The sequence below is a fragment of the Oncorhynchus nerka genome, linkage group LG14 (assembly GCF_034236695.1).
Source record: "Oncorhynchus nerka isolate Pitt River linkage group LG14, Oner_Uvic_2.0, whole genome shotgun sequence".
NCBI lineage: Eukaryota > Metazoa > Chordata > Actinopteri > Salmoniformes > Salmonidae > Oncorhynchus > Oncorhynchus nerka.
In genome coordinates this window covers 3,573,249-3,601,171 of record NC_088409.1, presented here as the reverse complement: position 1 = coordinate 3,601,171, position 27,923 = coordinate 3,573,249, and the positions used below count along the sequence as shown (strand labels likewise).

Genomic DNA, 27,923 nt, shown 5'->3' with positions numbered 1-27,923 from the left:
CCTTACCCCCTCTAACCACTAGACTACCTGCCTCGCCCTCCCCCTCTAACCACTAGACTACCCTACCTCCCCCTCTAACCACTAGACTACCCTGCCTCCCCCTCTAACCACTAGACTACCTGCCTCCCCCTCTAACCACTAGACTACCTGCCTCCCCCTCTAACCACTAGACTACCCTGCCTCCCCCTCTAACCACTAGACTACCTGCCTCCCCCTCTAACCACTAGACTACCCTGCCTCCCCCTCTAACCACTAGACTACCTGCCTCCCCCCCTCTAACCACTAGACTACCTGCCTCCCCCTCTAACCACTAGGCTACCTGCCACTAGTCTACCTGCCTCCTCCTCTAACAACTAGACTACCTGCCTCCCCCTCTAAACACTAGACTACCTGCCTCCCCCTCTAAACACTAGGCTACATGCCTCCCCCTCTAACCACTAGACTACCTGCCTCCCCCTCTAAACACTAGGCTACCTGCCTCCCCCTCTAACCACTAGACTACCCCCTCCCCCTCTAAACACTAGGCTACCTGCCTCCCCCTCTAACCACTAGACTACCTGCCTCCCCCTCTAACCACTAGACTACCTGCCTCCCCCCTCTAAACACTAGACTACCTGCCTCCCCCCTCTAACCACCAGAGTTCAGTGTGTCAAATCGGAGTGTCTGCTGTCCGGACCTCTGGCAGTCTTTATGGGGGTGCCACAGGGTTCAATTCTTGGACCGACTCTCTTCGCTGTATACATCAATGAGGTCGCTCTTGCTGCTGGTGAGTCTCTGATCCACCTCTACGCAGACGACACCATTCTGTATACTTCTGGCCCTTCTTTGGACACTGTGTTAACAACCCTCCAGGCAAGCTTCAATGCCATACAACTCTCCTTCCGTGGCCTCCAACTGCTCTTAAATACAAGTAAAACTAAATGCATGCTCTTCAACCGATCGCTACCTGCACCTACCCGCCTGTCCAACATCACTACTCTGGACGGCTCTGACTTAGAATACGTGGACAACTACAAATACTTAGGTGTCTGGTTAGACTGTAAACTCTCCTTCCAGGCCCATATCAAACATCTCCAATCCAAAGTTAAATCTAGAATTGGCTTCCTATTTCGCAACAAAGCATCCTTCACTCATGCTGCCAAACATACCCTTGTAAAACTGACCATCCTACCAATCCTCGACTTTGGCGATGTCATTTACAAAATAGCCTCCAATACCCTACTCAACAAATTGGATGCAGTCTATCACAGTGCAATCCGTTTTGTCACCAAAGCCCCATATACTACCCACCATTGCGACCTGTACGCTCTCGTTGGCTGGCCCTCGCTTCATACTCGTCGCCAAACCCACTGGCTCCATGTCATCTACAAGACCCTGCTAGGTAAAGTCCCCCCTTATCTCAGCTCTCTGGTCACCATTGCATCTCCCACCTGTAGCACACGCTCCAGCAGGTATATCTCTCTAGTCACCCCCAAAACCAATTCTTTCTTTGGCTGCCTCTCCTTCCAATTCTCTGCTGCCAATGACTGGAACGAACTACAAAAATCTCTGAAACTGGAAACACTTATCTCCCTCACTAGCTTTAAGCACCAACTGTCAGAGCAGCTCACAGATTACTGCACCTGTACATAGCCCACCTATAATTTAGCCCAAACAATTACCTCTTTCCCAACTGTATTTAATTAATTAATTAATTTTGCTCCTTTGCACCCCATTATTTTTATTTCTACTTTGCACATTCTTCCATTGCAAAACTACCATTCCAGTGTTTTACTTGCTATATTGTATTTACTTTGCCACCATGGCCTTTTTTGCCTTTACCTCCCTTCTCACCTCATTTGCTCACATTGTATATAGACTTGTTTATACTGTATTATTGACTGTATGTTTGTTTTACTCCATGTGTAACTCTGTGTCGTTGTATCTGTCTAACTGCTTTGCTTTATCTTGGCCAGGTTGCAATTGTAAATGAGAACTTGTTCTCAACTTGCCTACCTGGTTAAATCAAATCAAATCAAATCAATCAAATGTATTTATATAGCCCTTCGTACATCAGCTGATATCTCAAAGTGCTGTACAGAAACCCAGCCTAAAACCCCAAACAGCAAACAATGCAGGTGTAAAAGCACGGTGGCTAGGAAAAACTCCCTAGAAAGGCCAAAACCTAGGAAGAAACCTAGAGAGGAACCAGGCTATGTGGGGTGGCCAGTCCTCTTCTGGCTGTGCCGGGTAGAGATTATAACAGAACATGACCAAGATGTTCAAATGTTCATAAATGACCAGCATGGTCGAATAATAATAAGGCAGAACAGTTGAAACTGGAGCAGCAGCACAGTCAGGTGGACTGGGGACAGCAAGGAGTCATCATGTCAGGTAGTCCTGGGGCACGGTCCTAGGGCTCAGGTCCTCCGAGAGAGAGAGAAAGAAAGAGAGAATTAGAGAGAGCATATGTGGGGTGGCCAGTCCTCTTCTGGCTGTGCCGGGTGGAGATTATAACAGAACGTGGCCAAGATGTTCAAATGTTCATAAATGACCAGCATGGTTGAATAATAGTAAGGCAGAACAGTTGAAACTGGAGCAGCAGCATGGCCAGGTGGACTGGGGACAGCAAGGAGTCATCATGTCAGGTGAAATAAAAAATAAATAAAAAACCACTAGACTACCTGCCTCCCCCTCTAACCACTAGACTACCTGCCCCCCCCCCCTTTAACCACTAGACTACCTGCCTCCCCCTCTAACCACTAGACTACCTGCCCCCCTTTAACCACTAGACTACCTGCCTCCCCCTCTAACCACTAGACTACCTGCCTCCCCTCTAAACACTAGACTACCTGCCTCCCCCTCTAACCACTAGACTACCTGCCCCCCCTTTAACCACTAGACTACCTGCCTCCCCCTCTAACCACTAGACTACCTGCCTCCCCCTCTAACCACTAGACTACCTGCCTCCCCCTCTAAACACTAGACTACCTGCCTCCCCCTCTAACCACTAGACTACCTGCCTCCCCCTCTAACCACTAGCCTACCTGCCCCCCCTTTAACCACTAGACTACCTGCCTCCCCCTCTAACCACTAGACTACCTGCCTCCCCTCTAAACACTAGACTACCTGCCTCCCCTCTAAACACTAGACTACCTGCCTCCCCCTCCCCTCTAACCACTAGACTACCTGCCTCCCCCTCCCCCTCTAACCACTAGACTACCTGCCTCCCCCCTCCCCCCTCTAAAATATTTACCAAATAAAGTAAAACAATATTTAAAATAAGTAACACAATAAAATAACGAGGCTTTATACAGGGGGTTCAGGTTAGTCGAGGTCATATAAGTAGGGGTAAAGTGACTATGCATAGGCTTTATACAGGGGGTTCAGGTTAGTCGAGGTCATATAAGTAGGGGTAAAGTGACTATGCATAGATAAAACAGCGAGTAGCAGTCGTGTGGGGGGGTCAATGTAAATAGTCCAGGTGGCCATTTGAGTAATTGTTCAGCAGTCTTATGGCTTGGGGGAAGAACAATTAATCAAATGGCCATCGGACTATTTACATTGACACCCCCCCATTTGTTTTTAAACTGCTGCTACTCGCATTTGAGTAATTGTTCAGCAGTCTTATGGCTTGGGGGAAGAACAATTAATCAAATGGCCACCGCCCCCCTCCCCCGCCCCTCAGCAACATTCCCATGACATTCTGATTCAGAATCTAGTTTTATCAGGGCCGTGTAACCATTGGGCCGGCCAGCATAGGGCTCAGCAACATTCCCATGACATTCTGATTCAGAATCTAGTTTTATCAGGGCAGATGTTATACCGTGGCCCTACTTTCAGCGCTCTGCACCGTCCAATGGGAGCAGCCAGATCATTTTGGATACTTTTATACCGTGGCCCTACTTTCAGCGTTCTGCACCGTCCAATGGGAGCAGCCAGATCATTTTGGATACTGGTGTTGAAAATATGTCTAAAAATGTAACAGTTTCCAGACTGAGATTTATTAAAACAACAGCAGATATACCTCATTGTATTTATTATGGATCCCCATTAGTTCCTGTCAAGGCAGCAGCTACTCTTCCTGGGGTTTATTATGGATCCCCATTAGTTCCTGTCAAGGCAGCAGCTACTCTTCCTGGGGTTTATTATGGATCCCCATTAGTTCCTGTCAAGGCAGCAGCTACTCTTCCTGGGGTTTATTATTGATCCCCATTAGTTCCTGTCAAGGCAGCAGCTACTTTTCCTGGGGTTTATTATGGATCCCCATTAGTTCCTGTCAAGGCAGCAGCTACTCTTCCTGGGGTTTATTATGGATCCCCATTAGTTCCTGTCAAGGCAGCAGCTACTCTTCCAGGGGTTTATTATGGATCCCCATTAGTTCCTGTCAAGGCAGCAGCTACTCTTCCTGGGGTTTATTATGGATCCCCATTAGTTCCTGTCAAGGCAGCAGCTACTCTTCCTGGGGTTTATTATGGATCCCCATTAGTTCCTGTCAAGGCAGCAGCTACTCTTCCTGGGGTTTATTATGGATCCCCATTAGTTCTTGCCAAGCCAGCAGCTACTCTTCCTGGGGTTTATTATGGATCCCCATTAGTTCCTGTCAAGGCAGCAGCTACTCTTCCTGGGGTTTATTATGGATCCCCATTAGTTCCTGTCAAGGCAGCAGCTACTCTTCCTGGGGTTTATTATGGATCCCCATTAGTTCCTGTCAAGGCAGCAGCTACTCTTCCTGGGGTTTATTATGGATCCCCATTAGTTCCTGCCAAGCCAGCAGCTACTCAGCAGCAGGTATATCTCACTGGTCACGATAACAACACTCACCCCCTAGCACGCGCTCCAGCAGGTACATCTCACTGGTCACGATAACAACACCCAACCCCTAGCACGCGCTCCAGCAGGTATATCTCACTGGTCACGATAACAACACCCAACCCCTAGCACGCGCTCCAGCAGGTATATCTCACTGGTCACGATAACAACACTCACCCCCTTGCACGCGCTCCAGCAGGTATATCTCACTGGTCACGATAACAACACCAGCAGGTATATCTCACTGGTCACCATAACAACACTCCTCTAGCACGCGCTCCAGCAGGTAATCTCACTGGTCCCGATAACAACACTCACCCCTAGCACGCGCAGGTATATCCAGCAGGTATATCTCACTGGTCACGATAACAACACTCACTCCCTAGCACGCGCTCCAGCAGGTATATCTCACTGGTCACCATAACAACACTCACTCCCTAGCACGCGCTCCAGCAGGTATATCTCACTGGTCACGATAACAACACTCACTCCCTAGCACGCGCTCCAGCAGGTATATCTCACTGGTCACGATAACAACACTCACTCCCTAGCACGCGCTCCAGCAGGTATATCTCACTGGTCACCATAACAACACTCACTGGTCACCATAACAACACGCGCTCCAGCAGGTATATCTCACTGGTCACGATAACAACACTCACCCCCTAGCACGCGCTCCAGCAGGTATATCTCACTGGTCACGTCAACACTCATAACAACACTCCACCCCTAGCACGCGCTCCAGCAGGTATATCTCACTGGTCACGATAACAACACTCACTCCCTAGCACGCGCTCCAGCAGGTATATCTCACTGGTCACCATAACAACACTCACTCCCTAGCACGCGCTCCAGCAGGTATATCTCACTGGTCACGATAACAACACTCACACCCCTAGCACGCGCTCCAGCAGGTATATCTCACTGGTCACGCACGCTCCAGCAGGTATATCTCACTGGTCACGATAACAACACTCACCCCTAGCACGCGCTCCAGCAGGTATATCTCACTGGTCACGATAACAACACTCACCCCTAGCACGCGCTCCAGCAGGTATATCTCACTGGTCACGATAACAACACTCACCCCTAGCACGCGCTCCAGCAGGTATATCTCACTGGTCACGATAACAACACTCACCCCTAGCACGCGCTCCAGCAGGTATATCTCACTGGTCACGTCATAACAGCAGGTATATCTCACTCACACCACTCACCCCCTAGCACGCGCTCCAGCAGGTATATCTCACTGGTCACGATAACAACACTCACCCCTAGCACGCGCTCCAGCAGGTATATCTCACTGGTCACGATAACAACACTCACCCCCTAGCACGCGCTCCAGCAGGTATATCTCACTGGTCACGATAACAACACTCACCCCTAGCACGCGCTCCAGCAGGTATATCTCACTGGTCACGATAACAACACTCACTCCCTAGCACGCGCTCCAGCAGGTATATCTCACTGGTCACGATAACAACACTCACTCCCTAGCACGCGCTCCAGCAGGTATATCTCACTGGTCACGATAACAACACTCACTCCAGGTATATCTAGCACGCGCTCCAGCAGGTATATCTCACTGGTCACCATAACAACACTCACCCCCTAGCACGCGCTCCAGCAGGTATATCTCACTGGTCACCATAACAACACTCACCCCTAGCACGCGCTCCAGCAGGTATATCTCACTGGTCACGATAACAACACTCACCCCTAGCACGCGCTCCAGCAGGTATATCTCACTGGTCACGATAACAACACTCACCCCTAGCACGCGCTCCAGCAGGTATATCTCACTGGTCACGATAACAACACTCACTCCCTAGCACGCGCTCCAGCAGGTATATCTCACTGGTCACCATAACAACACTCACTCCCTAGCACGCGCTCCAGCAGGTATATCTCACTGGTCACGATAACAACACTCACACCCTAGCACGCGCTCCAGCAGGTATATCTCACTGGTCATCATAACAACACTCATCCCCCAGCACGCGCTCCAGCAGGTATATCTCACTGGTCACGATAACAACACTCACCCCCTAGCACGCGCTCCAGCAGGTATATCTCACTGGTCACGATAACAACACTCACTCCCTAGCACGCGCTCCAGCAGGTATATCTCACTGGTCACGATAACAACACTCACCCCCTAGCACGCGCTCCAGCAGGTATATCTCACTGGTCACGATAACAACACTACACCCCTAGCACGCGCTCCAGCAGGTATATCTCACTGGTCACGATAACAACACTCACCCCCTAGCACGCGCTCCAGCAGGTATATCTCACTGGTCACGATAACAACACTCACTCCCTAGCACGCGCTCCAGCAGGTATATCTCACTGGTCACGATAACAACACTCACTCCCTAGCACGCGCTCCAGCAGGTATATCTCACTGGTCACGATAACAACACTCACTCCCTAGCACGCGCTCCAGCAGGTATATCTCACTGGTCACCATAACAACACTCACCCCCTAGCACGCGCTCCAGCAGGTATATCTCACTGGTCACCATAACAACACTCACCCCCTAGCACGCGCTCCAGCAGGTATATCTCACTGGTCACGATAACAACACTCACCCCCTAGCACGCGCTCCAGCAGGTATATCTCACTGGTCACGATAACAACACTCACCCCCTAGCACGCGCTCCAGCAGGTATATCTCACTGGTCACGATAACAACACTCACTCCCTAGCACGCGCTCCAGCAGGTATATCTCACTGGTCACCATAACAACACTCACTCCCTAGCACGCGCTCCAGCAGGTATATCTCACTGGTCACGATAACAACACTCACACCCTAGCACGCGCTCCAGCAGGTATATCTCACTGGTCACCATAACAACACTCATCCCCCAGCACGCGCTCCAGCAGGTATATCTCACTGGTCACGATAACAACACTCACCCCCTAGCACGCGCTCTAGCAGGTATATCTCACTGGTCACGATAACAACACTCACTCCCTAGCACGCGCTCCAGCAGGTATATCTCACTGGTCACGATAACAACACTCACCCCCTAGCACGCGCTCCAGCAGGTATATCTCACTGGTCACGATAACAACACTACACCCCTAGCACGCGCTCCAGCAGGTATATCTCACTGGTCACCATAACAACACTCACACACCCTAGCACGCGCTCCAGCAGGTATATCTCACTGGTCACGATAACAACACCCACCCCCTAGCACGCGCTCCAGCAGGTATATCTCACTGGTCACGATAACAACACTCACCCCCTAGCACGCGCTCCAGCAGGTATATCTCACTGGTCACGATAACAACACTCACCCCCTAGCACGCGCTCCAGCAGGTATATCTCACTGGTCACGATAACAACACTCACCCCCTAGCACGCGCTCCAGCAGGTATATCTCACTGGTCACCATAACAACACTCACCACCTAGCACGCGCTCCAGCAGGTATATCTCACTGGTCACGATAACAACACTCACCCCCTAGCACGTGCTCCATCAGGTATATCTCACTGGTCACCATAACAACACTCACCACCTAGCACGCGCTCCAGCAGGTATATCTCACTGGTCACCATAACAACACTCACACCCTAGCACACGCTCCATCAGGTATATCTCACTGGTCACCATAACAACACTCACCCCCCAGCACGCGCTCCAGCAGGTATATCTCACTGGTCACGATAGCAACACTCACCCCCTAGCACGCGCTCCAGCAGGTATATCTCACTGGTCACGATAACAACACTCACCCCCTAGCACGCGCTCCAGCAGGTATATCTCACTGGTCACCATAACAACACTCACTCCCTAGCACGCGCTCCAGCAGGTATATCTCACTGGTCACCATAACAACACTCACTCCCTAGCACGCGCTCCAGCAGGTATATCTCACTGGTCACGATAACAACACTCACTCCCTAGCACGCGCTCCAGCAGGTATATCTCACTGGTCACCATAACAACACTCACCCCCTAGCACGCGCTCCAGCAGGTATATCTCACTGGTCACCATAACAACACTCACCCCCTAGCACGCGCTCCAGCAGGTATATCTCACTGGTCACGATAACAACACTCACCCCCTAGCACGCGCTCCAGCAGGTATATCTCACTGGTCACGATAACAACACTCACCCCCTAGCACGCGCTCCAGCAGGTATATCTCACTGGTCACGATAACAACACTCACTCCCTAGCACGCGCTCCAGCAGGTATATCTCACTGGTCACCATAACAACACTCACTCCCTAGCACGCGCTCCAGCAGGTATATCTCACTGGTCACGATAACAACACTCACACCCTAGCACGCGCTCCAGCAGGTATATCTCACTGGTCACCATAACAACACTCATCCCCCAGCACGCGCTCCAGCAGGTATATCTCACTGGTCACGATAACAACACTCACCCCCTAGCACGCGCTCTAGCAGGTATATCTCACTGGTCACGATAACAACACTCACTCCCTAGCACGCGCTCCAGCAGGTATATCTCACTGGTCACGATAACAACACTCACCCCCTAGCACGCGCTCCAGCAGGTATATCTCACTGGTCACGATAACAACACTACACCCCTAGCACGCGCTCCAGCAGGTATATCTCACTGGTCACCATAACAACACTCACACCCTAGCACGCGCTCCAGCAGGTATATCTCACTGGTCACGATAACAACACCCACCCCCTAGCACGCGCTCCAGCAGGTATATCTCACTGGTCACGATAACAACACTCACCCCCTAGCACGCGCTCCAGCAGGTATATCTCACTGGTCACGATAACAACACTCACCCCTAGCACGCGCTCCAGCAGGTATATCTCACTGGTCACGATAACAACACTCACTCCCTAGCACGCGCTCCAGCAGGTATATCTCACTGGTCACGATAACAACACTCACTCCCTAGCACGCGCTCCAGCAGGTATATCTCACTGGTCACGATAACAACACTCACTCCCTAGCACGCGCTCCAGCAGGTATATCTCACTGGTCACCATAACAACACTCACCCCCTAGCACGCGCTCCAGCAGGTATATCTCACTGGTCACCATAACAACACTCACCCCCTAGCACGCGCTCCAGCAGGTATATCTCACTGGTCACGATAACAACACTCACCCCCTAGCACGCGCTCCAGCAGGTATATCTCACTGGTCACGATAACAACACTCACCCCTAGCACGCGCACGCGCTCCAGCAGGTATATCTCACTGGTCACGATAACAACACTCACTCCCTAGCACGCGCTCCAGCAGGTATATCTCACTGGTCACCATAACAAACACTCACTCCCTAGCACGCGCTCCAGCAGGTATATCTCACTGGTCACGATAACAACACTCACACCCTAGCACGCGCTCCAGCAGGTATATCTCACTGGTCACCATAACAACACTCATCCCCCAGCACGCGCTCCAGCAGGTATATCTCACTGGTCACGATAACAACACTCACCCCCTAGCACGCGCTCTAGCAGGTATATCTCACTGGTCACGATAACAACACTCACTCCCTAGCACGCGCTCCAGCAGGTATATCTCACTGGTCACGATAACAACACTCACCCCCTAGCACGCGCTCCAGCAGGTATATCTCACTGGTCACGATAACAACACTACACCCCTAGCACGCGCTCCAGCAGGTATATCTCACTGGTCACCATAACAACACTCACACCCTAGCACGCGCTCCAGCAGGTATATCTCACTGGTCACGATAACAACACCCACCCCCTAGCACGCGCTCCAGCAGGTATATCTCACTGGTCACGATAACAACACTCACCCCCTAGCACGCGCTCCAGCAGGTATATCTCACTGGTCACGATAACAACACTCACCCCCTAGCACGCGCTCCAGCAGGTATATCTCACTGGTCACGATAACAACACTCACCCCCTAGCACGCGCTCCAGCAGGTATATCTCACTGGTCACCATAACAACACTCACCACCTAGCACGCGCTCCAGCAGGTATATCTCACTGGTCACGATAACAACACTCACCCCCTAGCACGTGCTCCATCAGGTATATCTCACTGGTCACCATAACAACACTCACCACCTAGCACGCGCTCCAGCAGGTATATCTCACTGGTCACCATAACAACACTCACACCCTAGCACACGCTCCATCAGGTATATCTCACTGGTCACCATAACAACACTCACCCCCCAGCACGCGCTCCAGCAGGTATATCTCACTGGTCACGATAGCAACACTCACCCCCTAGCACGCGCTCCAGCAGGTATATCTCACTGGTCACGATAACAACACTCACCCCCTAGCACGCGCTCCAGCAGGTATATCTCACTGGTCACCATAACAATACTCAACCCCTAGCACGCGCTCCAGCAGGTATATCTCACTGGTCACCATAACAATACTCAACCCCTAGCACGCGCTCCAGCAGGTATATCTCACTGGTCACCATAACAACACTCAACCCCTAGCACACGCTCCATCAGGTATATCTCACTGGTCACCATAACAACACTCACCCTCTAGCACGCGCTCCATCAGGTATATTTCACTGGTCACGATAACAACACTCACCCCGTAGCACGCGCTCCAGCAGGTATATCTCACTGGTCACGATAACAACACTCACCCCCTAGCACGTGCTCCTGCAGGTATATCTCACTGGTCACGATAACAACACTCACCCCGTAGCACGCGCTCCAGCAGGTATATCTCACTGGTCACGATAACAACACTCACCCCCTAGCACGCGCTCCAGCAGGTATATCTCACTGGTCACGATAACAAAACTCACCCTCTAGCACGCGCTCAATCAGGTATATCTCACTGGTCACCATAACAATACTCAACCCCTAGCACGCGCTCCAGCAGGTATATCTCACTGGTCACCATAACAACACTCACCCTCTAGCACGCGCTCCATCAGGTATATCTCACTGGTCACGATAACAACACTCAACCCCGTAGCACGCGCTCCATCAGGTATATCTCACTGGTCACCATAACAACACTCAACCCCTAGCACGCGCTCCATCAGGTATATCTCACTGGTCACCATAACAACACTCACCCCCTAGCACGCGCTCCAGCAGGTATATCTCACTGGTCACCATAACAATACTCAACCCCTATCACGCGCTCCAGCAGGTATATCTCACTGGTCACCATAACAACACTCAACCCCTAGCACGCGCTCCATCAGGTATATCTCACTGGTCACCATAACAACACTCACCCCCTAGCACGCGCTCCAGCAGGTATATCTCACTGGTCACCATAACAACACTCACCCCGTAGCACGCGCTCCAGCAGGTATATCTCACTGGTCACGATAACAACACTCAACCCCTAGTACGCGCTCCATCAGGTATATCTCACTGGTCACGATAACAACACCCACTCCCTAGCACGCGCTCCAGCAGGTATATCTCACTGGTCACGATAACAACACTCACCCCCTAGCACGCGCTCCAGCAGGTATATCTCACTGGTCACCATAACAACACTCACCCCCTAGCACGCGCTCCAGCAGGTATATCTCACTGGTCACCATAACAACACTCACCCCCTAGCACGCGCTCCAGCAGCTATATCTCACTGGTCACGATAACAACACTCACCCCGTAGCACGCGCTCCAGCATGTATATCTCACTCGTCACGATAACAACACTCACCCCCTAGCACGCGCTCCAGCAGGTATATCTCACTGGTCACGATAACAACACTCACCCCGTAGCACACGCTCCAGCAGGTATATCTCACTGGTCACCATAGCAACACTCACCCCCTAGCACGCGCTCCAGCAGGTATATCTCACTGGTCACGATAACAACACTCACCCCCTAGCACGCGCTCCAGCAGGTATATCTCACTGGTCACGATAACAACACTCACTCCCTAGCACGCGCTCCAGCAGGTATATCTCACTGGTCACGATAACAACACTACACCCCTAGCACGCGCTCCAGCAGGTATATCTCACTGGTCACGATAACAACACTCACTCCCTAGCACGCGCTCCAGCAGGTATATCTCACTGGTCACGATAACAACACTCACCCCGTAGCACGCGCTCCAGCAGGTATATCTCACTGGTCACGATAACAACACCCACCTGTAGCACGCGCTCCAGCAGGTATATCTCACTGGTCACGATAACAACACTCACCCCCTAGCACGCGCTCCAGCAGGTATATCTCACTGGTCACGATAACAACACTCACCCCCTAGCACGCGCTCCAGCAGGTATATCTCACTGGTCAGGATAACAACACTCACCCCCTAGCACGCGCTCCGGCAGGTATATCTCACTGGTCACGATAACAACACTCTCTCCCTAGCACGCGCTCCGGCAGGTATATCTCACTGGTCACGATAACAACACTCACCCCCTAGCACGCGCTCCGGCAGGTATATCTCACTGGTCACGATAACAACACTCACCCCGTAGCACGCGCTCCAACAGGTATATCTCACTGGTCACGATAACAACACTCACCCCGTAGCACGCGCTCCAGCAGGTATATCTCACTGGTCACGATAACAACACCCACCCGTCGCTCCAGCAGGTATATCTCACTGGTCACGATAACAACACCCACCCCCTAGCACACGCTCCAGCAGGTATATCTCACTGGTCACCATAACAACACTCACCCCCTAGCACGCGCTCCAGCAGGTATATCTCACTGGTCACCATAACAATACTCAACCCCTATCACGCGCTCCAGCAGGTATATCTCACTGGTCACCATAACAACACTCAACCCCTAGCACGCGCTCCATCAGGTATATCTCACTGGTCACCATAACAACACTCACCCCCTAGCACGCGCTCCAGCAGGTATATCTCACTGGTCACCATAACAATACTCAACCCCTAGCACGCGCTCCAGCAGGTATATCTCACTGGTCACGATAACAACACTCACCCCGTAGCACGCGCTCCAGCAGGTATATCTCACTGGTCACGATAACAACACTCACCCCCTAGCACGCGCTCCAGCAGGTATATCTCACTGGTCACGATAACAACACTCACCCCCTAGCACGCGCTCCAGCAGGTATATCTCACTGGTCACCATAACAACACTCACCCCGTAGCACGCGCTCCAGCAGGTATATCTCACTGGTCACGATAACAACACTCAACCCCTAGTACGCGCTCCATCAGGTATATCTCACTGGTCACGATAACAACACCCACTCCCTAGCACGCGCTCCAGCAGGTATATCTCACTGGTCACGATAACAACACTCACCCCCTAGCACGCGCTCCAGCAGGTATATCTCACTGGTCACCATAACAACACTCACCCCCTAGCACGCGCTCCAGCAGGTATATCTCACTGGTCACCATAACAACACTCACCCCCTAGCACGCGCTCCAGCAGCTATATCTCACTGGTCACGATAACAACACTCACCCCGTAGCACGCGCTCCAGCATGTATATCTCACTCGTCACGATAACAACACTCACCCCCTAGCACGCGCTCCAGCAGGTATATCTCACTGGTCACGATAACAACACTCACCCCGTAGCACACGCTCCAGCAGGTATATCTCACTGGTCACCATAGCAACACTCACCCCCTAGCACGCGCTCCAGCAGGTATATCTCACTGGTCACGATAACAACACTCACCCCCTAGCACGCGCTCCAGCAGGTATATCTCACTGGTCACGATAACAACACTCACTCCCTAGCACGCGCTCCAGCAGGTATATCTCACTGGTCACGATAACAACACTACACCCCTAGCACGCGCTCCAGCAGGTATATCTCACTGGTCACGATAACAACACTCACTCCCTAGCACGCGCTCCAGCAGGTATATCTCACTGGTCACGATAACAACACTCACCCCGTAGCACGCGCTCCAGCAGGTATATCTCACTGGTCACGATAACAACACCCACCTGTAGCACGCGCTCCAGCAGGTATATCTCACTGGTCACGATAACAACACTCACCCCCTAGCACGCGCTCCAGCAGGTATATCTCACTGGTCACGATAACAACACTCACCCCCTAGCACGCGCTCCAGCAGGTATATCTCACTGGTCAGGATAACAACACTCACCCCCTAGCACGCGCTCCGGCAGGTATATCTCACTGGTCACGATAACAACACTCTCTCCCTAGCACGCGCTCCGGCAGGTATATCTCACTGGTCACGATAACAACACTCACCCCGTAGCACGCGCTCCAACAGGTATATCTCACTGGTCACGATAACAACACTCACCCCGTAGCACGCGCTCCAGCAGGTATATCTCACTGGTCACGATAACAACACCCACCCGTCGCTCCAGCAGGTATATCTCACTGGTCACGATAACAACACCCACCCCCTAGCACACGCTCCAGCAGGTATATCTCACTGGTCACCATAACAACACTCACCCCCTAGCACGCGCTCCAGCAGGTATATCTCACTGGTCACCATAACAATACTCAACCCCTATCACGCGCTCCAGCAGGTATATCTCACTGGTCACCATAACAACACTCAACCCCTAGCACGCGCTCCATCAGGTATATCTCACTGGTCACCATAACAACACTCACCCCCTAGCACGCGCTCCAGCAGGTATATCTCACTGGTCACCATAACAATACTCAACCCCTAGCACGCGCTCCAGCAGGTATATCTCACTGGTCACGATAACAACACTCACCCCGTAGCACGCGCTCCAGCAGGTATATCTCACTGGTCACGATAACAACACTCACCCCCTAGCACGCGCTCCAGCAGGTATATCTCACTGGTCACGATAACAACACTCACCCCTAGCACGCGCTCCAGCAGGTATATCTCACTGGTCACCATAACAACACTCACCCCGTAGCACGCGCTCCAGCAGGTATATCTCACTGGTCACGATAACAACACTCAACCCCTAGTACGCGCTCCATCAGGTATATCTCACTGGTCACGATAACAACACCCACTCCCTAGCACGCGCTCCAGCAGGTATATCTCACTGGTCACGATAACAACACTCACCCCTAGCACGCGCTCCAGCAGGTATATCTCACTGGTCACCATAACAACACTCACCCCCTAGCACGCGCTCCAGCAGCTATATCTCACTGGTCACGATAACAACACTCACCCCGTAGCACGCGCTCCAGCAGGTATATCTCACTGGTCACGATAACAACACTCACCCCCTAGCACGCGCTCCAGCAGGTATATCTCACTGGTCACGATAACAACACTCACCCCTAGCACGCGCTCCAGCAGGTATATCTCACTGGTCACCATAACAACACTCACCCCGTAGCACGCGCTCCAGCAGGTATATCTCACTGGTCACGATAACAACACTCAACCCCTAGTACGCGCTCCATCAGGTATATCTCACTGGTCACGATAACAACACCCACTCCCTAGCACGCGCTCCAGCAGGTATATCTCACTGGTCACGATAACAACACTCACCCCTAGCACGCGCTCCAGCAGGTATATCTCACTGGTCACCATAACAACACTCACCCCTAGCACGCGCTCCAGCAGCTATATCTCACTGGTCACGATAACAACACTCACCCCGTAGCACGCGCTCCAGCATGTATATCTCACTGGTCACGATAACAACACTCACCCCTAGCACGCGCTCCAGCAGGTATATCTCACTGGTCACGATAACAACACTCACCCCGTAGCACACGCTCCAGCAGGTATATCTCACTGGTCACCCCTAGCAACACTCACCCCACCCCGTAGCACGCGCTCCAGCAGGTATATCTCACTGGTCACGATAACAACACTCACCCCCTAGCACGCGCTCCAGCAGGTATATCTCACTGGTCACGATAACAACACTCACTCCCTAGCACGCGCTCCAGCAGGTATATCTCACTGGTCACGATAACAACACTACACCCCTAGCACGCGCTCCAGCAGGTATATCTCACTGGTCACGATAACAACACTCACTCCCTAGCACGCGCTCCAGCAGGTATATCTCACTGGTCACGATAACAACACTCACCCCGTAGCACGCGCTCCAGCAGGTATATCTCACTGGTCACGATAACAACACCCACCTGTAGCACGCGCTCCAGCAGGTATATCTCACTGGTCACGATAACAACACTCACCCCCTAGCACGCGCTCCAGCAGGTATATCTCACTGGTCACGATAACAACACTCACCCCCTAGCACGCGCTCCAGCAGGTATATCTCACTGGTCAGGATAACAACACTCACCCCCTAGCACGCGCTCCGGCAGGTATATCTCACTGGTCACGATAACAACACTCACTCCCTAGCACGCGCTCCGGCAGGTATATCTCACTGGTCACGATAACAACACTCACCCCCTAGCACGCGCTCCAGCAGGTATATCTCACTGGTCACGATAACAACACTCACCCCGTAGCACGCGCTCCAACAGGTATATCTCACTGGTCACGATAACAACACTCACCCCGTAGCACGCGCTCCAGCAGGTATATCTCACTGGTCACGATAACAACACCCACCCGTCGCTCCAGCAGGTATATCTCACTGGTCACGATAACAACACCCACCCCCTAGCACACGCTCCAGCAGGTATATCTCACTGGTCACCATAACAACACTCACCCCCTAGCACGCGCTCCATCAGGTATATCTCACTGGTCACCATAACAACACTCAACCCCTAGCACGCGCTCCAGCAGGTATATCTCACTGGTCACCATAACAACACTCAACCCCTAGCACGCGCTCCATCAGGTATATCTCACTGGTCACCATAACAACACTCACCCTCTAGCACGCGCTCCATCAGGTATTTCTCACTGGTCACGATAACAACACTCACCCCCTAGCACGCGCTCCAGCAGGTATATCTCACTGGTCACGATAACAACACTCACCCCCTAGCACGCGCTCCAGCAGGTATATCTCACTGGTCACGATAACAAAACTCACCCTCTAGCACGCGCTCCATCAGGTATATCTCACTGGTCACCATAACAATACTCAACCCCTAGCACGCGCTCCAGCAGGTATATCTCACTGGTCACCATAACAACACTCACCCTCTAGCACGCGCTCCATCAGGTATATCTCACTGGTCACGATAACAACACTCACCCCCTAGCACGCGCTCCATCAGGTATATCTCACTGGTCACCATAACAACACTCACCCCCTAGCACGCGCTCCAGCAGGTATATCTCACTGGTCACCATAACAACACTCACCCCCTAGCACGCGCTCCAGCAGGTATATCTCACTGGTCACCATAACAACACTCACCCCGTAGCATGCGCTCCAGCAGGTATATCTCACTGGTCACGATAACAACACCCACCTGTAGCACGCGCTCCAGCAGGTATATCTCACTGGTCACGGTAACAACACTCACCCCCTAGCACGCGCTCCAGCAGGTATATCTCACTGGTCACGATAACAACACCCACCTGTAGCACGCGCTCCAGCAGGTATATCTCACTGGTCACGATAACAACACTCACCCCGTAGCACACGCTCCAGCAGGTATATCTCACTGGTCACGATAACAACACCCACCTGTAGCACGCGCTCCAGCAGGTATATCTCACTGGTCACGATAACAACACTCACCCCCTAGCACGCGCTCCAGCAGGTATATCTCACTGGTCACGATAACAACACTCACCCCCTAGCACGCGCTCCAGCAGGTATATCTCACTGGTCACGATAACAACACTACACCCCTAGCACGCGCTCCAGCATGTATATCTCGCTGGTCATCCCCAAAACAAACATCTCTTTTGGTCGCCTTTCCTTCCAGTTCTCTGCTGCCATTGACTGGAACGATTTGCAAAAATCGCTGAAGCTGGAGACTCATATCTCCCTCACTAACTTTAAACTTAATCTATCTGAGCAGCTAACCGATCACTGCAGCTGTACATAGTCCATCTGTAAATAGCCCACCCAATCTACCTACCTCATCCCCATATTGTTTTAATGTACTTTTCTTCTCTTTTGCACACCAGTATCACTTCTTACACACCATCATCTGCTCATCCATCACTCCAGTGTTGATTTGATACATTGTAGTTACTTCGCTCCTATGGCCTATTTATAGCCTTACCTCCTCACGCCATTTGCACACTGTATATAGACTTTCTGTTTTATATTGTGTTATTGACTGTACGTTTGTTAATTCCATGTGTAACTCTGTGTTGTTGTTTGTGTCTCACTGCTTTGCTTTATCTTGACCAGGTCACAGTTGTAAATGAGAACCTGTTCTTAACTGGCCTACCTGATTAAATAAAGGGTTAGGGTTATATATATATATATACCTGGTTAAATAAAGGGTTAGGGTTATATATATATATATACCTGGTTAAATAAAGGGTTAGGGTTATATATATATAAATACCTGGTTAAATAAAGGGTTAGGGTTATATATATATATATACCTGGTTAAATAAAGGGTTAGGGTTATATATATATATACCTGGTTAAATAAAGGGTTAGGGTTATATATATATATACCTGGTTAAATAAAGGGTTAGGGTTATATATATATATATACCTGGTTAAATAAAGGGTTAGGGTTATATATATATATATACCTGGTTAAATAAAGGGTTAGGGTTATATATATATATACCTGGTTAAATAAAGGGTTAGGGTTATATATATATATATACCTGGTTAAATAAAGGGTTATATATATATATATATATATATATACCTGGTTAAATAAAGGGTTATATATATATATATATATAAATACCTGGTTAAATAAAGGGTTAGGGTTATATATATATATAAAACCTGGTTAAATAAAGGGTTAGGGTTATATATATATATATATATATACCTGGTTAAATAAAGGGTTAGGGTTATATATATATATATATACCTGGTTAAATAAAGGGTTAGGGTTATATATATATATATATACCTGGTTAAATAAAGGGTTAGGGTTATATATATATAAAACCTGGTTAAATAAAGGGTTAGGGTTATATATATATATATATATAAATACCTGGTTAAATAAAGGGTTAGGGTTATATATATAAATACCTGGTTAAATAAAGGGTTAGGGTTATATATATATAAATACCTGGTTAAATAAAGGGTTAGGGTTATATATATAAATACCTGGTTAAATAAAGGGTTAGGGTTATATATATATATAAATACCTGGTTAAATAAAGGGTTAGGGTTATATATATATATAAATACCTGGTTAAATAAAGGGTTAGGGTTATATATATATATATATACCTGGTTAAATAAAGGGTTAGGGTTATATATATATATAAATACCTGGTTAAATAAAGGGTTAGGGTTTTATATATAAATACCTGGTTAAATAAAGGGTTAGGGTTATATATATATATATATATAAATACCTGGTTAAATAAAGGTGAAATAAATCAAATAAAGCTCTTCCTGAGGTTCAGCAAAATGAGAGCCGTTATAGAATTGTAAAAACATTACAAAACAATGATGAATTTACTGTGTTTTAAATAAGGCCTCACCTCCTGGTTACACTCGTGACCATGTCCCCTGTGTTAAATAAGGCCTCACCTCCTGGTTACACTCGTGACCATGTCCCCTGTGTTAAATGAGGCCTCACCTCCTGGTTACACTCGTGACCATGTCCCCTGTGTTAAATAAGGCCTCACCTCCTGGTTACACTCGTGACCATGTCCCCCGTGCACTTGGAATTCCAACTTGGCTTAAGCCTGATGAATTTACTGTGTTTTAAATGAGGCCTCTCCTCCTGGTTACACTCGTGACCATGTCCCCTGTGTTAAATGAGGCCTCACCTCCTGGTTACACTAGTGACCATGTCCCCAGCGCATCCCGCAAAGGCGGAGGTGTTGCTAACATTTACGATAGCAAATTTCAATTTACAAAAAAGAAAATGACGTTTTCATTTTTTGAACTTCTAGTCATGAAATCTATGCAGCCTACTCAATCCGTTTTTATAGCTACTGTTTTACAGGCCTCCTGGGCCATATACAGCGTTCCTCATTGAGTTCCCTGAATTCCTATCGGACCTTGTAGTCATAGCAGATAATATTTCAAATCAAATCAAATCAAACCAAATGTATTTATATAGCCTTTCGTACATCAGCTGATATCTCAAAGTGCTGTACGGAAACCCAGCCTAAAACCCCAAACAGCAAACAATGCAGGTGTAAAAGCACGGTGGCTAGGAAAAACTCCCTAGAAAGGCCAAAACCTAGGAAGAAACCTAGAGAGGAACCAGGCTATGTGGGGTGGCCAGTCCTCTTCTGGCTGTGCCGGGTAGAGATTATAACAGAACATGGCCAAGATGTTAAAATGTTCATAAATGACCAGCATGGTCGAATAATAATAAGGCAGAACAGTTGAAACTGGAGCAGCAGCACAGTCAGGTGGACTGGGGACAGCAAGGAGTCATCATGTCAGGTAGTCCTGGGGCACGGTCCTAGGGCTCAGGTCCTCCGAGAGAGAGAAAGAAAGAGAGAATTAGAGAGAGCATATGTTGGGTGGCCAGTCCTCTTCTGGCTGTGCCGGGTGGAGATTATAACAGAACGTGGCCAAGATGTTCAAATGTTCATAAATGACCAGCACATGGAAAAGTCCACAGACCCACTCCAAAAGGCCTTCGGAGCCATCATCGACTCAGTGGGTTTTGTCCAACATGTATCCGGACCTACTCACTGCCACAGTCATACTCTGGACATAGTTTTGTCCCATTGAATAAATGTGGATCTTAATGTTTTTCCTCACAATCCTGGACTATCGGACCACCATTTTATTACGTTTGCAATCGCAACAAATAATCTGCTCAGACCCCAACCAAGGATCATCAAAAGTCGTGCTATAAATTCACAGACAACACAAAGATTCCTTGATGTCCTTCCAGATTCCCTCTGTCTACCCAAGGACGCCAGAGGACAAAAATCAGTTAACCACCTAACTGAGGAACTCAATTTAATCTTGCGCAATACCCTAGATGCAGTTGCACCCCTAAAAACTAAAAACATTTGTCATAAGAAACTAGCTTCCCGGTACACAGAAAATACCCGAGCTCTGAAGCAAACTTCCAGAAAATTGGAACGGAAATGGCGCCACACCAAACTGGAAGTCTTCCGACTAGCTTGGAAAGACGGTACCGTGCAGTACCGAAGAGCCCTCACTGCTGCTACACCAAACTGGAAGTCTTCCAACTAGCTTGGAAAGACTGTAACGTGCAGTATCGAAGAGCCCTCACTGCTGCTCCACCAAACTGGAAGTCTTCCGACTAGCTTGGAAAGACAGTACCGTGCAGTATCGAAGAGCCCTTACTGCTGCTACACCAAACTGGAAGTCTTCCGACTAGCTTGGAAAGACGGTACCGTGCAGTACCGAAGAGCCCTTACTGCTGCTACACCAAACTGGAAGTCTTCCGACTAGCTTGGAAAGACGGTACCGTGCAGTACCGAAGAGCCCTTACTGCTGCTCGATCATCCTATTTTACCAGTTTAATTGAGGAAAACAAGAACAATCCAACATTTATTTTTGATACTGTCTTCCGAAGCTAACTAAAAAGCAGCATTCCCCAAGAGAGGATGGCTTTACTGCTGCTACAGTAAACTAAATTCATCCGAACTTCTTTGAGGAAAAGATCATGATTATTAGAAGACCCTTGCTGCTCGACTCCTCTTTTAATCTGTTTATTCCTTCAAATAAGAACAATCAGTTTATTTTGAGTCTGCACCACTAACAAAACCTAGGATTCAAGAGAGACATGGTTTTTAGTACTAAATCTCTTGAACAATGATGAAAATAATCATGGCCTTAAACCTAAGCTGCATACTGGACCCTATTCCAACTTTAAACTATTCCTTCAAATAGCTGTCCTGAGTCTGCATGGCCAGGACCTAGGTTGAACATCAAGCTTTATACTGGACCCTATTCCAACAAATGACTGAAAATAATCATGGCATGGCCCTCCTAAACATCAAGCTGCATACTGGACCCTATTCCAACTAAACTACTGAAAGAGCTGCTTCCTGTGCATGGCCCTCCTATGTTGAACATCAAGCTGCATACTGGACCCTATTCCAACTAAACTACTGAAAGAGCTGCTTCCTGTGCTTGGCCCTCCTATGTTGAACGTAATAAACGTCTCTCTATCCACCGGATGTGTACCAAACTCACTAAAAGTGGCAGTAATAAAGCCTCTCTTGAAAAAGCCAAACCTTGACCCAGAAAATATAAAAAACTATCAGCCTATATCGAATCTTCCATTCCTCTCAAATTTTTGAGAAAAAGCTGTTGCGCAGCAACTCACTGCCTTCCTGAAGACAAACAATGTATAGGAAATGCTTCAGTCTGGTGCTACAGTCTGATTGTCTCAGTACGGGTACAGCACTTAGAGATATTCAAACGTACTGTCATGGGGGTTTGTGCTTCTCATCAGGGTGCTATAGGAGGAAGTAGTGTAGGACCTTGAGAGCTTCTGGAAAGGACTGAGTGACTGGACTGGATAGGGCTGAGTGACTGGGCTGAGTGACTGGACTGGATAGGACTGAGTGACTGGACTGGATAGGGCTGGGTGAATGGTCTGGATAGGACTGAGTGACTGGACTGGGTGAATGGTCTGGATAGGGCTGAGTGAATGGACTAGGTGAATGGTCTGGATAGGGCTGAGTGACTGGACTAGGTGAATGGTCTGGATAGGGCTGAGTGACTGGACTGGGTGAATGGTCTGGCTAGGGCTGAGTGACTGGACTGGATAGGGCTGAGTGAATGGACTGGGTGAATGGACTGGATAGGGCTGAGTGACTGGACTGGGTGAATGGTCTGGATAGGGCTGAGTGACTGGACTGGGTGAATGGTCTGGATAGGGCTGAGTGACTGTACTGGGTGAATGGTCTGGATAGGGCTGAGTGACTGGACTAGGTGAATGGTCTGGATAGGGCTGAGTGACTGGACTGGGTGAATGGTCTGGATAGGGCTGAGTGACTGGACTGGGTGAATGGTCTGGATAGGGCTGAGTGACTGGACTGGATATGGCTGAGTGACTGGACTGGGTGAATGGTCTGGATAGGGCTGAGTGACTGGACTGGGTGAATGGTCTGGATAGGGCTGAGTGACTGGACTATATGCCTATAACAATTCATGTAGTATTCTCACCATTATGCCTTTCTTACATCTTCCTTTCAGGAAGCAGGAGAGGAGGCAGCAGGGACTGGATAGGGCTGAGTGACTGGGCTGAGTGACTGGACTGGATAGGACTGAGTGACTGGACTGGATAGGGCTGGGTGAATGGTCTGGATAGGACTGAGTGACTGAGGCAGCAGGAGAGGAGGAAGCAGGAGAGGAGGAAGCAGGAGAGGAGGAAGGAGGAGAGGAGGCAGCAGGAGAGGAGGAAGCAGGAGAGGAGGAAGCAGGAGAGGAGGCAGCAGGAGAGGAGGCAGCAGGAGAGGAGGAAACAGGAGAGGAGGGAGCAGGAGAGGAGGCAGCAGGAGAGGAGGTAGCAGGAGAGGAGGCAGTAGGAGAGGAGGAAGCAAGAGAGGAGGCAGCAGGAGAGGAGGAAGCAGGAGAGGAGGCAGCAGGAGAGGAGGAAGCAGGAGAGGAGGCAGCAGGAGAGGAGGAAGCAGGAGAGGAGGAAGCAGGAGAGGAGGCAGCAGGAGAGGAGACAGCAGGAGAGGAGGCAGCAGGAGAGGAGGAAGCAGGAGAGGAGGAAGCAGGAGAGGAGGCAGCAGGAGAGGAGGAAGCAGGAGAGGAGGCAGCAGGAGAGGAGGAGGAGCAGGCAGCAGAGAGGAGGAAGCAGGAGAGGAGGCAGCAGGAGAGGAGGAAGCAGGAGAGGAGGCAGCAGGAGAGGAGGAAGCAGGAGAGGAGGAAGAAGGAGAGGAGGAAGCAGGAGAGGAGGCAGCAGGAGAGGAGGAAGCAGGAGAGGAGGAAGCAGGAGAGGAGGCAGCAGGAGAGGAGGCAGCAGGAGAGGAGGCAGCAGGAGAGGAGGTTTATGATAACAGATTTTTTTTTCTTTTGGATAAGTTATATTAACACATTTCCTTTAAAAACAGCTCATACATTTTTTACATCGTTTCATACACATAAATCACAGCAATAAGGCATAAAACACAGCATTTGAAAGTTACATTTAAATTTGTTAAAAAGTACATGTTGTCCTTCAGGCACGTGAGGGTGGGCCAGAACTTGGTGAAGGCCTTTGGTGGAATAGGCCTTCGGCCCACCCCATACAGCACGAGCTGAGGTGATAGGTCCTCCCCATACAGCACGAGCTGAGGTGATAGGTCCTCCCCATACAGCACGAGCTGAGGTGATAGGTCCTCCCCATACAGCACGAGCTGAGGTGATAGGTCCTCCCCATACAGCACGAGCTGAGGTGATAGGTCCTCCCCATACAGCACGAGCTGAGGTGATAGGTCCTCCCCATACAGCACGAGCTGAGGTGATAGGTCCTCCCCCATACAGCACGAGCTGAGGTGATAGGTCCTCCCCATACAGCACGAGCTGAGGTGATAGGTCCTCCCCATACAGCACGAGCTGAGGTGACAGCACGAGCTGAGGTGATAGGTCCACCCACGAGCTGAGGGCAGCACGAGCTGAGGTGATAGGTCCTCCCCATACAGCACGAGCTGAGGTGATAGGTCCACCCCATAGGTCCTCCCCATGCTGGCCTCCCCTGCTGGCAGACACGGGGAGGTCAGGGGGCCTGCTTCCTTCCACAGGTCCCTGGCAGCTCTGCATCCCCAGTGCCTCACCGACTCTTCTTGGCCGCAGCCTGGTCCGAGGCACGCGGATGTCCTCGCCATGCCCCGTGAGTAACTTACATATATACATATACATATATAGTATCTTCATTAGGCTTCATTAGGCCTAATGGCATTTTATGAAGTTAGTTATTGTGACTGAGTAAGTCTAAAAAAGACAGGCTATTTTTATTGGTCACGTTATTTTCGTTGACGATGTCTTGAAGTCAAGTGGTTCAACATTGAAATGTAGTTTTCTGTACCACACAGGACAACCACAGGACAACCAGGAAAAAGCGACGGTCGGTGGAACTCTGGCGCCACCAAGTGGACAATTGCTTCAGTTCGTTTGATATACAGATATACTTGATACAAGATCAAATGTTACGTCAATATTATTATTATTATATATATTATTATATTATCTCCAAATTGCCCCCCCCCTGCCCCCCCCCCCCACGTAATATATTATTATTCCAATTTAGCTGTTGATCTGGTTTTAACTTAACAACGCGTCCTCTCATTTCTGATTGGAGGGCGGACGACCACGTGATCTTAGAACCTACAAATGTGTTACTTTGTAACAGTCAAACGTGATCATTCCTGGCGTTGATCGACTCCCCATCCATGCCACCATTTATTTTAAGCATTATATTTTTTTATGGAAAACAAAAAGCATACAGAGCTCATTTTGGTGTAACCATAGTCAAATTTGACGTGTCGGAGAACGGCTACTCTCTCCCGAAACTATTGTGGGTATCGCTTCTCGGCCTTTTGGCTAAGATCAAGTGTAGTATCTGTTCTTATCAGTTTAATATCTGATACGTCCCCTATCTGGGGACCATATATTAAATTGATTTTTGGAATAGGGAGATGGAATAGGGGCTTGCTCCGTCCACTCCACGCATCGACCTGGTATTGCAGTACCTCCAGGAACGGTGCACCCCCTTTCATTGTAAAGATAAATCACACGGAGTTGCTTCGTTGAACTATATTGTATTTTCATATTGAGCAACTTCATTTCAATATCAGTGATGGCTAGATAGTACTGGTGATATCGGTCACCGTTTTATTGACTAAGATAGCTATTGGGAATGGGGTGCGTTCATCTTCTAATCAAATATTTTTCGTCACGTCACGGGATACTTACTTGTAAACTTTCCTCAACAGTGCATGATCAAAAATATACACACAGAGCTAAGTAATAAAGTAGTTGAAACATTAATATACACACAGAGCTAAGTAATAAAGGTTAGGTGGTATATATATATATAAATATACACACAGAGCTAAGTAATAAAGTAGTTAAAACATGAATATATACACTATTCTGCCCTTGAGTTGCGTTCCCATGCAAAACTAGACAGATAGCTAACAACTAAGTCTTCAATAAAACTCCCAAGGCGTGACTTTTCTTGAATGAATATATTGTAAACGTTTATGTTGTGAAACTGCAAAATACAGAAAAGAATATACTTTAGTGTTCAATTCACACCGACATACTGTAGCTGTACATTAAACTATAAATAAAATAAATAAAATAAATAATAAATAAAGTAGTTAACATTAATATACACACAGAGCTAAGTAATAAAGTAGTTAAAACATTAATATACACAGAGCTAAGTAATAAAGTAGTTAACATTAATATATACACAGAGCTAAGTAATAAAGTAGATGCTGTTTGTAGCTGCTTCTATAAAACAAATTCTGTACTTCCTGTTTGCCTCGTCGTTCTAAGTACCAGAAAGCTTAACACCATTGAACACAATGAAAATCCAATTGAACTTGTAATAAAATAATCTGTTATCTTCTAACAGGATGGCAGCACACACACAGAGCTAAGTAATAAAGGCCTTTAAATATACACACAGGCTAAAATCAAGTCTTTGACAGTGCTGCACCTGATCGGAGAAGCGATCCCTGGCCGGAGAAGCGATCCCTGGCCGGAGAAGCGATCCCTGGCCGGAGAAGCGATCCCTGGCCGGAGAAGCGATCCCTGGCCGGTAGAAAACGATCCCTGGCCGGAGAAGCGATCCCTGGCCGGAGAAGCGATCCCTGGCCGGAGAAGCGATCCCTGGCCGGAGAAGCGATCCCTGGCCGGAGAAGCGATCCCTGGCCGGAGGAGCGATCCCTGGCCGGAGAAGCGATCCCTGGCCGGAGGAGCGATCCCTGGCCGGAGGAGCGATCCCTGGCCGGAGAAGCGATCCCTGGCCGGAGAAGCGATCCCTGGCCGGAGAAGCGATCCCTGGCCGGAGGAGCGATCCCTGGCCGGAGGAGCGATCCCTGGCCGGAGAAGCGATCCCTGGCCGGAGAAGCGATCCCTGGCCGGAGAAGCGATCCCTGGCCGGAGGAGCGATCCCTGGCCGGAGGAGCGATCCCTGGCCGGAGGGCGCCCGGGAAATTGTGCTATTTATTTTTTGTTTAAAATCATTATT

The 27,923-nt window shown here is 49.4% G+C and overlaps 1 non-coding gene across 1 annotated transcript; it reads left to right on the top strand.

Annotated features, from left to right (window-relative positions):
- The first annotated feature begins 26,243 nt into the window (after window positions 1-26,243).
- On the top strand, window positions 26,244-26,434 carry LOC135559713 (U2 spliceosomal RNA). The gene has a single exon (XR_010458563.1). It is a non-coding gene; the product is annotated as a U2 spliceosomal RNA (small nuclear RNA).
- The last annotated feature ends 1,489 nt before the right edge of the window (window positions 26,435-27,923 follow it).